The sequence below is a fragment of the Artibeus jamaicensis genome, unplaced genomic scaffold (assembly GCF_021234435.1).
Source record: "Artibeus jamaicensis isolate MK-2021 breed Jamaican fruit bat unplaced genomic scaffold, CSHL_Jam_final scaffold_1964, whole genome shotgun sequence".
Classification (NCBI taxonomy): Eukaryota; Metazoa; Chordata; class Mammalia; order Chiroptera; family Phyllostomidae; genus Artibeus; species Artibeus jamaicensis.
Genome location: NW_026522030.1, coordinates 16,246,409 through 16,265,051, shown reverse-complemented (window position 1 = coordinate 16,265,051; position 18,643 = coordinate 16,246,409). Strand labels below are relative to the sequence as shown.

The following is an 18,643-nucleotide window of genomic DNA, read 5'->3' as shown; positions in this document are numbered from 1 at the left end:
TTTTGCCTCATACTCTGTAAGTAATATTTGTTCTTTAGAGAAGTAACAAGAAAGTGATGTAGGAGATATGTGACTATTATTGATGTTTTTAAATTTTCTGCACAAAACAGATCACTCACTTTTGTAAAAGGTAAAGTAGAAAATGGACCATCCAAGATATTTACAATCAGAATTCAGACCATGGAACTCCAATTTGCATTACTGATGAATTCTTTTTTACAACTCTTTTTAAACATGCCAGTATTCAGCATGCTTCAGGGGGAAATGTGGTGCGAGCAAAAAAACAGACTTTATTTTATGCTGACACTGAAGCTTATTTCACATGCAGAAGCAAAAACAAACAAACCAAAACAAAAAACAACTAAACCCTTGCGCTGTTGATAATTTTTTTCACAAGTCAAATAAAATCTTTAAAAAAAATTTAAAGTATTTACTTTTAGACAGAGGGGGAAGGAGGGAGAAAAAAAGGGAGAAACATCCAACATGTGAGAGATACATTGATTGGTTGCCTCTCACACACCTCCAGCTGGGGACCTGACCCACAACCCAGACAAGTGCCCTAATATGGAATCAAACCAGTGACCTTTCTGTTCGCAGGCTGGCACTCAATCCATTGAGCCACACCAGCCAGGGAAAAATACTTTTTAAATATTTTTTTAAAACGTGTATTTCTGCAGAAGCTGAGCCTCCATCACTCTTTTGGTTCCGTGGCAGGGTTGTGGAGGGGCCTCTACCCGGCCCGGTAAGTGACGGCAGACAAGGAAGCAGGGTTAGTTCCCTGCCAAGGCTGTGGTGGAGGGGAAGGCCTGCGACCCGGAAGTTGATCTGTTTGTAGACAGTGGGAGGGGACACAGCAAAAGGAGAGAGAAGCCACAGCGGAGAAGAGTAGCGACATGTCAGACAAAAAGTCAGTCAGGTGGCCGCACAGGAGATCAGGTAGAGAGCGATGGAGGTGTCCTGAAAAGCAGACAAGAGTCTGAAAATAGGTAATGTTGAAAAAAATCAGCCAGGCAAACAGCAGCATCCAGACCTAGGGTTCAGAGTCTGGCAATGGCTTCCCTTTGCACATAGAGTCCCAAAATTCTTCCCAAGAAAAATCCTGCCAATCCTGGCTCCCACTTTTTTTCTGTGCCCCATCTCTCTACCCAACACGACCCATTGCTTTCTACGCTCTGGCAGACTCGCTCGCCTGTGGTTCTTCCAACGTTTCAAGCTTTTTCCTAACCCAGGGCCTCACCACATGCCTAGAATCCTATTCCTTCCCTTGTCTTCTATCCACTGTCCCCAGTCTGGCTGACTCCTACTTCTCCTTCAAGTTTACTCTTCAGTGTTACCTCCAGAGAAGCCTTTCCTGACTTTCTAACTTATAGGAGTATAACCCTGCCCACTCACACTCTGTCACAGCCTTCTTGAACTCTGTTACCCCTGTGACCTAGGTCCTACCATCATCCTCAACATAAATGGCAGCCTGAGACCCACAGAGGTCAAGTAACTTGTCCAAATTACATACTAATAATGGGTATATCAGCCAAGGTCCCTGTAAAGGACAGACAGTACATTTGGATTCTCTTGAGCTAAGAAGCCCTTAATCTGAAGATCCAGGAAATAGGCAGAGCTGTGCAGAGAGGGTCACCTGCAAAAGCCGGAGACCTTTGGGTATGGAAGAGAGCCAGCCCAAGGTGGCTGTGCAGAGAGGGAGGCAGAGGCGGGGATACCAGACACATTCTCTCCCTCAGTGTCCTGCTGGCGCTCTTCGTTGGAAAGCAGGAAGGTAGGGGAGGCAGCAGATGTGATCCACGCAGGGTGGCCCCTAGGCCAGAGAGCAGGGTGAGACAGGTGGATCTGGGGGAAGGTGGCAGTGGAACAGGGATTTGAACTTAATCTGCTTCCAGAACAGATGCTCTTTGCAATGACATGTCTGTCTTTCTGGTACAAAGTGCTTAACTAGCACCGGTCCCAATTTAATGAGACCCGAGTGGTCAGGGAGGGGTTACTGTCTTTGCTCACTGAGACGCATGGTTCTCAGACGCTGCTTCTCTATAGGAGAGAGCCAAGGACCATTTATTAATTAACTTCTCAGTACTTTGAAGAGGTGGAGGAGAGGGCTTCTTTTATTTTGTAAGCTCTTGTAGCTAATTATGTTTCTTAGACTAGAAAGCTGCTGGAGATGACTCTCCAGGTAACTTCCTCATCACGCCCTGGGGCCGTCCTGCATTTGGATCTGCTGCTGAGCCCCATTCTGTCCATTCTCTGCAGAAGAGGAAGGGGGTTCGTTAGGATGCCTCATTCCACTCGCACAGCAAAGCCCCAGTGGAAACAAGTGCCCTGCTCACTCCTAGAAGGACGCTTGCTTCTTTTCCAAACAGAGCTTCAGGAGCATATGGGAAAACAGGCAACCTAAATGTTTGCATGTGTCTGTGCTCCGAGGCTGACTCACATAGAGGATCAGCAACCTGTGTAAATTTAGCCCACAAGGGCGGTTGTGATAGTTGTAAGAACAGTGACTGGGTTCAATTATGTGATTATTTATGGAGTGCTGACCATGGGCCAAACACTGGGGGCTATACTAATGAACAGAACAGACATGGTCTCATCATACTTTCAGAATTTTACTTTTAAAAATACACACTGCCAATCGAGATTGAAGGATGTGTCTTTTCCTCCCGTAGGGAATGAAGAGAGGGCAAGGAATCGAACTTAAAAAAAAAAAGCCATAGCTGTGAGAGATGTGCAAAACCACATTGCATAATAACCTTTATAAAAAGCCATTACATAAAACCTGCTGGTGAAATAAGACTATATACCATATGGCTTGTGTGCATTATGCTTCGTGTCATATAACTTGAATGTGCACTTCACCACATCTCATTTTAATGAGGGATTACTTCCTTTCTTTATACTGGTAGAATTCACTCAGATTTAGTTAGAAGAGATGCTAATAGCAACAATAATAATAAGTCACTCTGTTCAGGACAATCACATTTTGCTGAGTTTCAGATCATTCTCACTGCTTAACAGTAGTTCTTGGACTTCATTCAGATTTCTCTGGTTTGGAAGCTTCTGTAAAAGCACAGAACTTTGATGTCTAGGAATGGCCACAAATTCCAATGTGGCTCTGTGGCCAGATGTCAATATCATTGAGATAATTCAACGAATTGCTGTAGAGTATTTACTACCTACAATCTCTATAGAGTATTTACTATCTCCTAGGAAAATATCTGTGGTGCAGAGTGCAGGCTCTGAAATCAGAGGTGTGAAAAACTTCGGCAGATTACTTAATCCCCAGAGTCTTGATCTCCATCTTTTTAATTGGAGGTAATTAAGAACACCTCCTTCGAACGTTCGCTGTGGGAGTGAAATGCCGTGATGCACGCAGCACAGAGCCTGGCACGTGGTGCGCACTCGGTCAGTATCACCCAGTCCTGCCAGTGTTCTCTCCATCATTCAGTCACGTCCGACCCCCTTGATTTAAGTCGATGTGGTCCTGGGAAACTGGGGATTTCCTGACACGTTTTGTGTCAGAAATGGTTTCAAGAGGAAACCAGGAAGGAACAATTCAGACGGCAGCCAGTGGGTAAAAGAAGATAAGACCACATGTTCAGAATAGAAGATAGAGGCTTGGTCTACAGAGACATAGTGTGGACATAACAGTCTTGACTTTTTACTAACATTCCAGGAGATGAAGGCCCGTGATGGAAATAAAGGCAAGCATAACTTGCAATCATGTTTGAGGATCTTAAATGCCACTGCACGTATGGGACAAAGGTGTTGCCTGCTTGGGTTCCGGGGATCTGGGTTTAGTGGGGCTGATATGAGAGAGCTAAAGAGGAAGAATATAACTGTCCAAGAGAGATAATGTGTGCTGCGGAGTCACATCTTAGAGACCAAATTGGCTTTCTTGGAAACAGGGTCTAAAGGAGAGAGCTCAGTGAGTGGAATGGTAGATGAGATGTTCAGGAGGAGCGGAGCGCAGGAGAGCTAGGACTTGTCCCACGAACTGAGAAGGGATGCCTGGAATTCTCTCTCTGGCTCCTGGCTGCCCACTGAGATAGAAATGCACTTTCAGCTGGACCAGCATAGGTTAGAGAGCGATGAGAGAGGTTGTCAGGGAAGGTGGGGCAAGGTGATGAACCCACCTGAGACATGCTAAGGGCTTTCTGTCTGAGTCTACAGACAATGAGGAACCTTAATTTTTTATTAAATATGCAAATGGCATCCTGAGATCTCTGTTTTAGGAAGGCCACCCCGAAACGCTTCTTCTTACCCCATTCTCCTAATTCATCATCTCCTCCTCCTCATCCTCACACAGCTTGGCTCTGACCACATTATGACTTATAGTTACTTTTTTTTCATGACTGTCTTCCTCCTTCCAATTGTGAAATTCCTTGAAGGAAGACCCTGTGTATTAGACTTTTATGCCTTCAAAAAAAAAAGAGAGACAAGAACACAAAGATAAAGTGCTGTTTTGGAAGACATCCCATGAAAAGTTTGTTTCCAGAAACTCTTGTTGGCTTGGGGTTCTGATAGTAAGCAACCACCCCCTACACTAGAGTGGCTCAGCTGTAAGCTTAGCACTGCAAGCTTACTGAGAGTCCTTTCTATCGGTGTCTTCCCAGCCTTAACCCGTGCTTGGCACACAGCATTCAATGTGTGTTTATTAAATGAAAAGCTGGTACCTCTTCTTTGAAGGGTGGTCTTGGATGCAACCTTCAGACTGTGGCTTTTCCCTGGGTTATGGCATCCTCAGTAGTATGCTGCTTTGGTAATATGGAGGCCCACCTGGTATCCTGGGAGATGCTTAGAGTAAAACAATTTCATATTGCACTGCCCAGAGCGGAAGAACAAACCCTGGCCATTAGATATGGCCAGCAGAGGGCAGCAGAGGGCTGCAGAGCAGGGTCCAGTGCCTCAAAAAGAGACTTCCCTCTAGGGGGGCGTTGAACCACCAGGAGATGCCTCTGGATCAGGGAGGTGAAAGTGAAGAGTTAACAGGGAAAGCTCATAGGCAACCAAGAATAAGAGGGGATAGCCCCTTGGGAGAAATTAAGGAACTGCTCCTTGAAAACCTTGCAATAGGTTGGGCAGTGCCAATGGGATACTAGAAACTTGAGTTGAGCACAATCCCACAGTCCTGTTGTATCTGTACACCACCAGAATCCCCAGTGAGCGGACGAGACCCACTTGCCAGAGGACCTCAAAGGGACCTCAGACGGTCTTTAGCCCTTTTACTTAGAGAATACAGTGATTCCGGGCTCCAGAAAAATTCCCTTCCCATGCTCTTTCCCACATTCCTCCCCATCTCAACCTCCCCTGCCCCCCATTTCTGCCTCACCTGCCTGTTCTGTAGACAGCTGTGGAGGCTAGTCCTGCACCACATACAAACTCGGGTTTTCGTTGGCACCTCATCAGCCTCACTAAGGGCCGTCTACCTCAGTTCACGGCCATGTCTGGCAGAATTTAGAGGATGTTTTGCTCTGCTTTTAGCCGGCGATGGAGAGAGAGAGAGAGTGTGTGTGTGTGTGTGTGTGTGTGTGTGAACTGGCTAAGAGCGATCTCTGGGTTCTTTCTGGTGGCTGATTCAAGTCCCACATCTTTACCCCTAAGTTGGTGTTCCAGCCTACTCTTACTATGGCTTCCCAGGAGCAAAAAATATCTTTACACGTTCAATAATAAAAATAATCATCCGCAAAGTGGGACAAAGAGATGTACTCACTCACAATTATTTTTTTACCTTACCAGTAACAGTCAGCAGAATCAATTGTGAATCCTCATTGTTGGTGTTGATGGGTAGAATTACTGGCATTGGGTTTTGTGACTGGCTTAAAAGGAAGATAATGTTTGAATGTGCTATTTATTTTTCCAAGTTCACTGGCCAGTGTGTCTTATCAATCAATGTCTTTGTCACCTAAGTTTATTCTTCCACAATGTGGCTAGAGCACATTATTGTGTAAGGTGTTTTTTCTAAATGTCTTATCTATGGTCTTCTTCCCATAGTTGGTTAGCTATTCAGTCAGTATAGATGCTATTCAGTAAGCAACAGGTGCAATCGAATGAATGGGTGGATGAGTGCCTTATATAATAAGTACCATCCCCTTTTTTGGCCTATGACCACTGCATTTGTTCACCTGGACAAAGGAAATGGTTACCACCATATCTTTGAACAGGTGTAAGTGCAGGGTCCTCACCAAAGGAAAGGTTTGAAGATCAGTTGGTTCAGCCATTGGATCCTACTTTGGCTTCAGAATCTCTGTACCTTGAGAGAGAGAGAGTATGACCCTGTGAGGCGCTTCCTATTCTGTTATTTCCAGGATTTAGTGGCTTTTCAACTCACCACCACAATCACAATCTCTGCATTCGACATGCTGGAATTATTCTTGGTATCGTAGAGGACAGAATTAGAATCCATCCATGGGTAGTATTACAGAGAAAGAAATTTGGGCTCAATTTAAAGATGCATTTTCTAACAGTCGAACCTGCCCAAAGACAGACAAGGCTAGTTTGCAAGGAGGTGAACTCCAGTCACTGGGAGTTTAGGCAGAAGGAGAAACCTACTTATCACTGCTTCTGACAATCAGATTGTTTTTAAAGTCTTTTACAGCATTCAGGACACATAATGGTTATGACCTTCTAGAATGGGTTTCTTACAAGTTCCTATTGATGCTTGAGCCTTAGCTAGTGGAATAGTACAGTGCATCTTAGCAGTATTTAGCTTCTTTTTACCTGATGAAGAATAGATTTGCATTATTGAATTCCTTTATACCATGTCCTGTGTCAGAAGCTTTATATCTTTTAATCCTCACAACAACCCAGCTAGGCAAGGCTTAATCTTTTCATTCCACAGAAAAGACAACTGAGACTCAGGGTTTACATCACTTGTTCAAATTTATATCAGAGCAGAGCCCAGTTTTGCAGTCAAAACCATCTGTAGGTCTGTCTTTTCAACACAGTGGGTCACTTTTAATTTTAAAAAAAAGAAAAAGAAAGCTACACTTGCCAAAGCTCCATCCTTCTGAGTATTACCATGCCTTTTAGTCACAAGCAACAACATTTACAATAGTAATCTGTGATCAAGGAGCAGTTTGTAATTTTTGTTATAAATCACTGCAGAGTAAACGTAGCTCAGCCTCATTCTACATTCATCTCAGAACCTGTGCACAGTCGATCAATTAGTTCTCACACCCAAGCAAGTGGAGTGGATGTGATGCTCCAAGAAGGTGAAAAATAATTTATAGGAGCAGCAAGGTTTTTTATAACTGGTTAGGCTGCAAGAATCATGAATGTGGGCAAGTAAGAACAATGAGTTCTTCCAGAAAGTAGCAGCGTTTAACTCTGCTCTCCACTGGCTGAGTCTATCTCTTCTTCTTTAGATACTGGATGTGCACTAGGTAGGCTACTGGAGGCCTGATCCCAAATGTGCATGGCGTATTGTCAAGTGATTCCACCAATTTGTGGTTTGAAGACCTAAGAGGCCAGAGTCACCCCCAGGAACGTGGCTGCAGCATTTCCCACTGCTATCTGTGGCACCTCTGAACAGTCAGCCTTTTTGTGTCTATTTCCTTTAGATAAAACAGACATTGAAACTTGCTTTGTGTTCATTTGTTTTCCAGGTTAGCTCTTGCAATTTGCTTTGAATGTGCATAGAGGGATTTTTTTCAGAAGGAGCATCTAAGCCCTAACAAGAAATCTTATCTGGCAGTCTTCCCAGAACTGTCACTGAAGGCTAATCTCGCCATAGGAGCAGTGTCATACGTTGTAGAGATATATACCCTTTCTGGGCATTTCAAAACTTGTTCGTCCTCCCTTTGTTGTGCAAACAGTGACATTGTCTTCAACTGTTGGTTTTCATAATACTGCTAACAAACAGTTCATTGTACTTACTAGGTGCCCGGTACTGTTCTATCTGGCACACAGATACTGATTTTATCTCACAACTCTGAGATCATTCTCTCTTTACAGTGCTAGAAACTATAGCAAGCTTAATTTTTTCCTTAATAGACTAGAAAAGAATTAAAAATCAAAAGAAAGCCCGCTGCAAGCTTTAAAGTGAAGCTTTCATTTACAACAAAACAAGAACCATTTCAAAGAAGTGTGTTCCAGGAGTTATTTGTAGAGTCATATTTACCATTCACTGTTGTTTTCAATCTTGTTTAGCAATTTCTGTAGCTTATCGGAATTGCTAGTCCACTTAATTAAATTTATTGTGAGACAATTGGTATCCCTGTGAAGAAAATTACCTGTTCAAAACCTGACCCAGGGTGAACTCTGAGTGGGAGTCATAGCCTTTTGTGTATGACTTCCCATCTTCATCAATTCCTAATCCATCTTCCTTCTAGTACCTAGTCAGCACCAGGTTACTTTCAGAGACTACTGACTTGTAGGTCTGTCTATAGAAACTACATCACTATCCTTCTATATCTGCTTCCAGGATTGCAGGCAGTGACACTGAGTATATAAATGGCTTTGTTAAGACAAACATGCTATGAAATGTTGTGAGGACTTCATAATATCATTCTTTCCCTTAGACTCAAATTTAGTTTCATTTTGGTAGATTCATCTGGGCTTACGCTAAGGAATTGGTGTTCCTGAAGTCCTTCAAAGACTTTGTTATGAATGGTTTCTCTATATGCTAAAGGGATGTTTATCTAGATATTTCCACACCCCTAACTAGTGTTCCATGCTGCAACCAAACAATCTGAAAGTCCTCCATTAGAAATGTTCAACAACTCTACCTACAGGTCAGTCCCAAGGCTTTGAAGATACTAAGCAGGACATCCTCAAGCTTTGAGATCTTACAGCCTGGGTGTGGTCATACCAGGAAGGGCAAGAAGGGGTAACCATAAGTGTAATGTGCCCAGTAATGCCTCATGCTCACAGGACAGTAGGGCAACCGTGGGGAACGGGGGTGTTGAGTAGAGTGAGAGCAAGTAGATAGTTGGAGTATTGCGTCAAGAGCGTCAGTGAGAGGTAGGGTGGGAGAGGAGGAAGAATGAAACCACAGCAGATGTGGTGTAGGGGCTATGGGATTAAGGTTGACAGAATGTCTACAAAGGGTATTTAGGGGGAGAGGGTTGGAGATCTAGAAGTGAATGAACACTTTGGGATATTGGGAGGTTTCTTGGAGAATCTAGGTGCTGTGTCTGGACATACACTTAAATGAAAACTGGGCCCTTTGGTATCAAAGAACCAAGAGGTCTGTGGCTTCCATGGAACACCCCCAGAACATTTTAATTATAGTGAAATTTCAAGGAAGGAAAACTCACTGGCATCATGATTCTTCCCAACCTCTATCCTATCACTTTTTTTAAAATTCAGGGAAGTGTTTTCCTAAACGAATGAATGGTTTCTCTTAAAGTAAATAGAAATCATTTTCCTTTGAGATGTAATAATGATCTTATCTACTCTTGCCAAATCTTTGTATCATTTGAGTCGCTCTGTGAGAGACAGTTGACTGAATGCCAAGCTGAGTTTCCAGGGGCAGCTTTGAAGGCATAGTAAACATGCACCCCCTTCAAAGCAGCAATTGGATAGTATGGTTGGCACTCAGTAGAGTGCAAGTTTAACATGACAGAAGGGTAGCATTTGTTCTGTTGATGTGCCCAAGTCAACTGGTACTCTCTCAAAATATGTAGGTAATTCTTCATTTCTTTGCCTACATCCATGTGATCTGCAGGGTTGACATGCTTCTCTGATGAAACTTTGGAAGGAGATGACTTCGCAGTACTGTTTTATGGTTTGATGTGGGTCACTCGTATTATAACCCCTGTTAGGACGAGCAGAGAGCTTCAATAACTGACCCAAGGTAGCCCAGTCAACAAAGGATTCTGAAGCACCATCTTTTTCTTCTAACAACACAAATTCTGTTGTTCTCTTGAGGTTGGTACAAAATTTATTATCTTTTTCCAGAAGCTAAACCTGATCAACTACACTCAATAATGCTATGTTCTTTTTGTTTGTTTCCCCTTTAAATTATTTTTATCCTATTTAGATATCTGATCATATTTATCCTTCTTACCCCTTATAATAATGGGTCATAGACATAGATACACAGCTGTACTAAAGGTGCTCTAACTATTTCATTGTCCCCCCAGGTGGACTCTGAGCTCCGTATGTAGCCCTTTGTCCTCTAATTCTTCAGTGTCCCCACACCCTCTTGCAGAGTGAAGAGCATGCTGTAGGGGCCCAAGGAATCCTTGTTGACAATGAAAAAGACCAACTGTCCCAAATGTTAGCAAAGCTGTGGAGCAGCTGGAACTCTTGTTCACTGCTGGTGGGAGTGTAAAACAGTACAGCCACTTTAGAAAACAGTTTGGAAGTTTAAGTTAAACATACATCTACCATATGACCCAACTGTTCTATTCCTAGTTATTTGCTCAAGAGAAATGAAAGCATAAATCCATACAAAGACTTTTACACAAATACTCATAGCAGCTTTATTGATAATAGTCCAAAACTGAAAGGACTGATATATCTACAAGTGAGTGGATAAGCAAATGGTGATATACCCATAGGCTAGATTACTACTTACCAATAAAAAGGAACAAACTGTTAATATACACAACATGGATAAATCTCAAGATAATTATACTGAATGCAAAACAGGCAGACAAAAAAGGGTGCATGCTGTATGTTTCCATTTATATAAAACTCTAGGAAATGCAAATTAACATACCATGTGGTTGCCTGTGGATGAGAGGGTTAGAGAGCTAGATTATGAAGGCAGTGAGGAAACCTGTGGGGTAAGAGATATATTCATTATCTTGATTTTAACAGATATATATGCATGGTGCTAGTTTAACAGATATATATGTATATCAGAAGTCACCAAATTTACATTTTAATTGTTTGGTGTTTGTTGTCAACTGTACCTCATAAAGCTAAGGCAAAAAGCAAAAAGAAAGTGCTGAAATGATTATACAGCCATCACTTTCCCTTTGGTGTTCCACTGTGCGCATGTTGCCATGGTGAGGGCTTCCTTTTTGAGACGAGCATACAGGGTGACATTGAGCAGATGGGGCTTTTAGGTCGGGCAGAGCCGGTGTGACCCAACATTGGCTCTGCACCAGCGGTGCAACACCGGGCAAGTTACTGTGTCCTTAGACCTCGGTTTGCCCTTTTATAAAATGGGACTAACAATATACCAACCTTAGAGAAATGCTATGAAAACCAAATTAGATAAAAGGCCTGGGACTTCATAAAAGGTAACTATCACGCATGATATATTGCTAAGAACCTCTTTTCCCCATTTTTTGAGACAGTAATTAAGACCTTTACCAGCTTGACTTGATTCTCACAGATTCCCAACCAATTACTAAGAATAGAGCAACTAACAAAGAAAGAGCAGAATAGGCCTGAAATTATAAATAATACAAAATCACTGCTGGGCACCTATCCACCTCATTCTTTGTCGCCATGCTCAGTGGAGTTAGCGGCATGTATGTGTGTTCAGATGTTCGACGTGGAGAATGGGATGACACGGGATGTGGATCAGGGCAGGCTGGGAGCCGGCAGACTGAGCAGTGTCAGGAGGTCCTTGAAAGAGTATGGGTTTTAACTTACAGTCTGGTGTTCAATGTGAGCTCAGCTGCTTTTTGTACGTGAAACCACGTACAGGTTATTAAACTGGCAAGATCCTCCCTTCACTCACATGTGAAATGTAGATAACAGCTCACATATACTCATTTGTGAAGTGTAGATAACAGTTTACATATCACAAATTTCATGTAACAATAAATACATTGACATCAGAAATAATTTCAAGGGTAAATATATTTCCCTTCTTATTATGGTTGAGGGCAGCTGTGTGCACTGATGATAAACACATGGTTTAACCTGACATGAATGGTGTCAAAAAAACTATTAAAATGCCTTTTAAAACTCATTCTGGAATATGTGTGTGTGTGTGTGTGTGTGTGTGTGTGAAATTGCTTGATCCCTTGAATCCCTCCATTAATGCTTCTTTTAAGGAGAAATTTTTGTTGCATTAAAACTGAGGCAGGTACTCTCTTTGTGGGCAACTGAGAAACTAAAGCGACAGAGGAGCCCCTTTCTGAGCTTCCCCACCAGGCCGGGCCAGTAATAAGAGTGAGAATTCCAAAAGGTGAGGATGCAGACCAAAGCACTTTGCATTTGTGAATGCAATGAATCTACTTGATGGAATCAACTTTTGGGAAGGCCCATCAAAATTCAGTTTAGATCAGGAAGTAGCCATGCCTCACAGCTCGTTAGTTTGTCCTCTTCCCAGCATCGTGTTGGACGTGCAAGCCCCCCCCTCCACATCTCCTAGCAGGTACAAAAGGACAGTGGATAACACGGCTCCCTCATCACAGATAATTCAGAGATCTTTCTCTTCTCCAGTTAATTGCCAGAGACAAGCATTGACAGTGTTTTCAAACAGACGTCATATGGTGGGAAACTTGGGTCTGTTTCTCCGCATCTTGGTCCATGAGGATTTTCCTCTTCAGTTCAGACACATAATCATCCTTTTAACCAGTCTTCAAGGTCCCAGGGGCATCAAGATACACACCGTCATCACAGCGTCAAGTCAGACAGGCTTCTCGTCCTTGCGTGGCAGCAGGCAGACGTTGCAGCGTGAGCAGCGTTGCACTGATCACGGGTCTGACCATCATTGCAGAGGAGACAGGTGATTTCTTCTGTGAGGACAGGAATCTCGATGGCTGAAGCCATGGCTGTGGTAGCAGAAGAGGTGGTAGAAGAGCTGGAAAATGACAGTCACCTGGAAACTAATGAGTATTTAAAGGACATTGTTTTTCTAGGGTCACCTAGGCCCTCTTGACTAAGTTGGTCTGGGAATATTTCATTAAAGCTGTACAAAGCAGTTTTACAAGTTGCCACATTTCTTTATAAAATTTAAAAAATCTATAGCTACAGTCTAATGCAGAAATGAGAAGAATGGTGGTCCCAGTTATTACATTAATAACCTTTCACCTGAGGCTTTCATGAAGAGAAAAGGGTTTTATGCAAGAGAAAGTGCCCCAATTGCAATCATTTTAGACAGTTGAGGAAAGGATGTATTATATAGATTGGTTGTCTTATAAAGCAAATATTTTAATTATCTGTTATCTCCGAGTATTGTATTGCAAGGCCCTGCTTATTAGTGAGTCACATTATGTATGTAATAAAAACACTGAAGTTGATAGTCTAAAATAAAATAATATTTTGTTAATAGAAGAGAAAATGTAATTGCAGTGACTCATTTTACTAACATTTGATTTGAGAAAGTTTATTGGTCAAGTTTGGGGATAAATCATATTGTTTAACTTCATAGAGAACATAAGTGTAAGTCCTGTGAAATTCTCTTTGAGTTTTACCCTAACTGGACATTCCAGTGTAAACCTACATGTGCTATTTCATTCTAAAAGTTTAGGGTTTCCTCATTAAATCATGTTTAACTGAATAACTGAGGTCACTCAGGAGGTTAAATATCCCCAAATGTATTTTTTATATTAAAAATTAAGTATTGGTATAAATTCCCCTTTTCAGGAAGAACAAAAATGCAAATGCACAGTCAGATAAAATGGCAAATTTGTTTACTGAAAGTATACGTGTTTGGGAAAAGGTTCACAAACCCTTTAAGTGCTGCCTCTATTACTCAGACTTTAAAATTTTTCTATTTTCAAAGTGCCCAGGACATGTATACAAGGACACATTTTATTATGGGGACTATACATGGCTTTTTTGTTTGGACATTTGAAAGAACTTAGTCTTAAACACTTCCTGATTTAAAAAATTTTAAATCTTGTTTAACAAAACTTTTATATATCAAGATGTTTCACTTTTGTTGTAGAACTTGTTTACGAAAATTCATTTCTCTACACACTTGGATTCTTTTAAATAACTACAGCATTTGTACTATATTACTTTTTAATATATTAAAAAAGCCACTAAGTGCAGGAAGGCTAAATAAATAAATAAAGCAGTATTTTTGTGGCAGAGTAGTCATTGTAGGTTTCCCCAACCAAGCCTCTAATTCCTAAGGCAAGCCCACATTCCTTGGAGTATTATCCATGTTTGGGACCGGAGCTATAAGGGGACCACCTGAGGAGGAGCCAGACTCAGAAGCTCTGTCAGGGAGGAAGGGGCAGAAAGGGCCGCGGGGAGCCAGGAGGAGGGCAGGAAGCCGCTGGACTGGCTCTGTGAGTGCTCTGCTTCAGACGCAGCGTCTGCTCATGGATGCGAAAGACATGCCAGGACTGATTTTCTTGTTCATAGCTCACTTTCTCTGTAAAAGGGGAACTGAGTGCTTAGCAAAATAGGTAGCGAAGAACTTTGAAAGAAATTAGACTGTCCTCAGGTGATGGGGGCTCAGATTTTATGTCTGCCATCGGCTAGCTGTGTGACCTGGGAGAAGTTACTTAACCTCACTTTGTCTCGGAGTCCCCATCTTTGAAATGGTGACAATAGTGCCCACCTCATAGGGTTGTTGACAGGATGATAATGGCTAAGGCAAAGTTCTCAGAAAGTACAGGAAGCGCTTTGTCTTTGTTGGCTGTTGATTTGTGACACTTTGCCTAGGAGGTTTTATAAGAAAATATTTGGTGGCTTTCCATAACTATATCACTTCTAGACTCTTTGGCTAGTAGTATTGTATGACATTCTTGTGGCTTTTAAAGGAGAGATAGTTCGAAAACTGAGGGAGCCGTACACAGAGAACTCCTGGAAGGCTTAGGAAGAGATTGAGGTCGATCGACACCACACTAAATCTAGAAACTAGCAGGACCTGGTCCCGAAGGAACGGACTGTGGAATTTTAGTACTCAAGTGGGCTTTTTATTGCTCTTTCTTTTTCCCTCAGTTTCTTGACCTTTTTTATGTCTTAAATGATTAACCAAAGATTATGGTTCGTGTTATCTCATGTCGGGGTTTGGCCACCAGATAGATTCAATCATGCTACAAAGCTATGCAACCGAACTAATGTTTAGCTATAATATAAATTCCTTGGAGATCAGGTTCTGATTAGGAAACTGTGTTATATAGACAGAGAAGCTTGAGTAACAGTTTTTAGAGTGACAGAAATTTTATTTTCCTATTTTTGACTTTTCCCCACTAATAACATGCTTGATCCACTTCAACCCCCTTCCTGCACATGAAACCTGTCTCCTTATATAATACACCGCATGCTTTTGAAATTTACCTTACACTTTTAAATATCATTTTCCTTTCAATAAGTGTAGTACTCAACTTCTGAGTAGAACAGATTTATTTCCCTCTGATTTTATGTCCATTGTAAAAGAACATTTGCTATAATTAAATCATATAAATACTGTAATAGTTAATCTGAGAAAAGATAGCACACAAGTTGAAGGTGGCCTCCAGTATCAAAGAAAACTGAATTTGAATTCTAGCATCACCCTCTAAAAACTTTGGATAAATTAAGTTCCAGTTATTTTATTTGTAAGAAAGGGATTATATTCACATCTCTGGTATATGATGTTTACATGACCAGTTTTAGGCAATTATGGGAATTAAATGATATAACATATATAAGTGCTTATGGTAGCACCAGGCGTAGCGTGAACAGTTAATAAGAAGTAAATTTCTCTGTTTTCAACTTAAAGAATATCAAAGTTTTATGGTCAAAGAAGGACAACTCTATTGAATGTCTTCTTTTCTTGAGTTTATCCCCATAGGGAGTGAAGGAACTATAGCAAAGTAAAATCATACTGAAGCCGTATAGTTGTAGTACATGGTAGTTATAAACCCAGGCCCTGCAGTTGGACAACCAGGGTTCAAGTTTCACATCTAATCTTTACTACTATGAGCCTAGGCAAGCGGGTTAACCTTGCTGTGCCTCATTTTCTCCATCTACAAAATTGGGTTAATAATACCACTTACTTTACTGGGTGGCTAGAGAATTAGGTGAGATGATGCATATGAGACATAGAACTGCCACATTGAAAACATTCAAATACTTGGGTTACTAATATTCAAGAATCATCTGGGGAATCACAGATTGTAAACAACATAACTGAACTCAAGTTTAGGTTTGGAGTTCCAGAAAATATGCAAGATTTTTGCTCTACTGTTTGAAAATGAGGTTGGAATCTGCTAATAGTTTCTACTTGTCCTCAAAACCAAATAGATTGTATCTCTGTGTATTAAGCTTTATTGACTATTTACGCACCATAAAGAACGTTAAAGCTTACACATTAAGAAATGTGTGATACTGTCAAAAAGATAAGCCTAAGCCATAGAAAATCATTTGAAGACGGCATCAAACTGGTCAAGTGCTAAGTGATATGTTGCGGTCTGTGAGAAAGGGAAAATTACAAAGAATGGCAGTTTATCAGAGGAGCGGAGAATAACTATGGAGAGTATGGTAAACCACTATGAGAATTTGGAAGGAATTAGGAATGATGGACTCAAGTTCTAGTTCAAGAGAAGAGCAAAAGCAAGGGGGAGATGGTGAGAAGTGGGCATTGTATTTGTGGAGGGGACAAGCAGAGGAACAATGAATTTCCAGGATTAATCGGAGGGTATCTGTGAGCACAGAGTGAGCAGTGAGGCTGGGTATGGCATAAAGGTAACATAAGACCTCTGAAGAGGTTGAGTTTATGGCTCACCTCGTTTTGTAAATGAGATGGCTGAGGAAAAAGAATGATTTCACCAGTCGTACTTACTAATCAGTAGTAATTAGAGTCAGCTGGTCTAAGGCTCCATCTGCCTTGACTTCTTGGCTAGTGAATATGTCACTGCATCTCTTTGCGAGCTCAGATCACAGAAAACGTTGAAAGGACTGAAGAAATCCCCTTGATGCTTCCCGCGTGGTCACGATTCTAATTTGGGGGATGAATTGATGCCCCTTCTTCCTTCCATATTTCCTAAAGTGAAAGAAGCAAATATTGACTCATAGGCCACCCAGACAAGGGCCTCATCAGTCCCCACTTGGGAACACCCAGCCCAAACTAGGTAATTTGATTATTTGGGGCACTTGGCTGAGAACTCAGTTCTGATTCCTAGGGCAAAGCGCTTTGCACTGTATCATACCACCTGCACTTATTTACCGTGATTTCAAACTCTTACGGGTCTCCTTTTCTCTATTCTTATATTCTTATCAGGCTGAATGACACAGCACCCCCCGCCCCCCAGCTTCCCCAGAGTATGTCTCTTTGTCTCTCTCACTTTGACCTGTTCCCTGGAGAACAAGGAAACATTATCATCTGCTTAAATGGAGCCTTCAGGATTGCTCTCCCTATCACTCCCTAGGATCTGCTGATCTGGAGTTTATGTTCTGTTGGCTGTGTTCCTGAGTCCTGTAGGTCATCAGATTAGAAAGGTGTGTCCCTCTTTCTCTGAGTCACCTCTGGCTTAAAGACTGCAGGTCCCAGTGTGACAACAGGAGTCCTATTTTGACAAAAGTGGGCCACTCATATCCTTGGAAGACCCCTGTTTGCCATTTTCTTCTGGTGCAGTCATCTCCACCTTCCATTTCTCAGGGCCCCCCTCCTGCCACTGTGTGCCAGGTGCCCCTCAGTCCTCCATGAGGGGAGGGGCAACAGGGGAGTCGGCCATTCCTGTCCCTCAGCACAACCAGGGTTGCTGTTACAGAACTCTACAGATAAAATGCCAAACTATGCAGTAAGAGCTGTGATGGTTACTGGGATTTAGGAAGGTTTCTGTTATTTTTTTCATCAGCTGTAATTCTGCTCCTTCACCTCCGAGTGGGTGTAAATTACTTGAGTTTTTTTCACTCCTTACCTCCTCCTCTTCTTTCCCTTCCCTCCATTTCCCTTCACAGCCCTCGGCAAAGGTAAGTCTGGATTAGTGGGGAAATAATTACCCCATCTGCTTCTCCTTTACCATTTATCACCAGCCACCTCCCTTTAAAACCTGGGGTGCCGCCTGCATGTTGCGAGGTGCCCGGAATGCCCTCAGGAAACAAGAAAAATGTTCCTGGGGACAGCTGAAGCTGTCAGCTATAGAGTTGAGAGAATAAGTAAAGGCATGTTCATCAAATCGGAGACCTCTTTTACTGGGTCTGTTAAAATTGGGGCACAAGAATAGACTTCTGGGTTCTCCTTCGTTGATCTTATTTCATGCCATTCGGGACATGGTTTGCATGACAGTGTTCTCTGCTCCTCTGACTTTAAGTTGTCTTAATCACTCTAGTGAAGCTTCCAATCTCTCTAGCCTGTTATGCTGAATCTTTCACTCAGAAATCCCTTCCTCCCTGTTCAGTTTTCGGTCCACTTGGTGTATGCGTCTTACTTTGTGCATTGCATTTATTCTGTTCCGCTGGCTTTGAAGCACTTCCTGTACATTGATGTGTGAACATATGTTGTGTAGTTATTATATAAAGCATAATTGCCCAGTTAGGACTTCACTGTGGTTACCTGTGTTCTCAGTGGCTGGCAGTGACTGGCTCTTCTGACCTGCAGTCTAGATGGTCTTCTCACAGCACCTGTTTCTTTAAGGGCGGTGTGAACGAGAAGTGACATTCTTTGGCAGACTAGGTGGCAGATCTGGATATTCTGTGCACTGGGCTTGGGAAGTATCCTGTACATCCAAGCAAGAAAAGAAGCACCTGGTGGGGAGGAGCACCATGTTGGTTTGAACAAACTGTGGCAGGGCTGCCAGGTGAGAAGGGAGGAGAAGAGAGAAGGGCACCACAGGCCAGAGGAATGGAA

At 42.2% G+C, this 18,643-nt stretch overlaps 1 protein-coding gene and 1 pseudogene across 3 annotated transcripts in view; both read left to right on the top strand.

Moving 5' to 3' along the window:
* Window positions 1–18,643, top strand: part of PLPPR1 (phospholipid phosphatase related 1) — a 228,965-nt gene that overhangs the window by 71,036 nt on the left and 139,286 nt on the right. The gene's annotated exons all lie outside the window — the stretch shown is intronic.
* Window positions 11,410–12,678, top strand: LOC119045956 (RNA-binding protein 7-like; annotated as a pseudogene).